We start from the raw sequence: 768 nt of genomic DNA, 5'->3' as shown, positions 1-768 counted from the left end.
AGTAAAAGTTGACATATTCCAGTTTGTGATTATCCATCAACATGCTTCCCTTTTTTTTATTTTAGTCTAAATAATTCCTAATTTCTGCTTTTTCTAACTCAAACATTAGGTATAATTTCCCAAAAAGGAGGTTTATTGACGATGAATTCCAAAAATAACTGGAAAATGGACGCAGGTCAGAATCGAACCCTGAGCCGCTGAGTTGAGGACTGAGCCTCTGCACCAGGTGAGCTACCCAGGTGCAATTTAGATTTAAAAACTACTGTTAAGATGAAGTGGGCGCGTCTGGCCAGGTTGGGAGTTGAATTAGAAGCTAAGCATGTACCTGTAGTAATTACCATGTCAGGATCTGAGTCCCCCGGGTAGAAGACAGAGGTTACACCCTCAGGCCACTGTTTTTAACACACAGCCCAGGGCAGACAGGAAAGACATGTGGACTACTAATTACTTGTGCTGTGCTACAATCTGCAGCCCACGCTCTGAACAAGGGGCCTTGTAGTTTGATTGCACCCTGGGGTGACCTTCTGAGAATACCTTTATCCTATGAGAAGGAAAACACAGATGACATTCAAAATATATCAAAATTATAATGGAATATAAAGCAGGGGCTTTCACATCAGGGACCTGAGCCTGGATCACCAAAGTCGACCCCAAAGCAATGAGGACAAAACAAAGTACTGGATATCGGCCGATAGATCGGATTTTTAAATAACCAAATATTCGTATAGGTATCAGCCTTAACCCTTGTGTTGTCTTCCCGTCAACCAT

The 768-nt window shown here is 42.2% G+C and overlaps 1 protein-coding gene across 2 annotated transcripts in view; it reads right to left on the bottom strand.

Moving 5' to 3' along the window:
• Positions 1-768, bottom strand: part of nyx (nyctalopin) — a 7,319-nt gene that overhangs the window by 4,742 nt on the left and 1,809 nt on the right. The gene's annotated exons all lie outside the window — the stretch shown is intronic.

The sequence above is a fragment of the Etheostoma spectabile genome, chromosome 11 (assembly GCF_008692095.1).
Source record: "Etheostoma spectabile isolate EspeVRDwgs_2016 chromosome 11, UIUC_Espe_1.0, whole genome shotgun sequence".
Classification (NCBI taxonomy): Eukaryota; Metazoa; Chordata; class Actinopteri; order Perciformes; family Percidae; genus Etheostoma; species Etheostoma spectabile.
The sequence above is the reverse complement of the archived record's forward strand: the minus strand, read 5'-3'. Positions and strand labels throughout refer to the sequence as shown.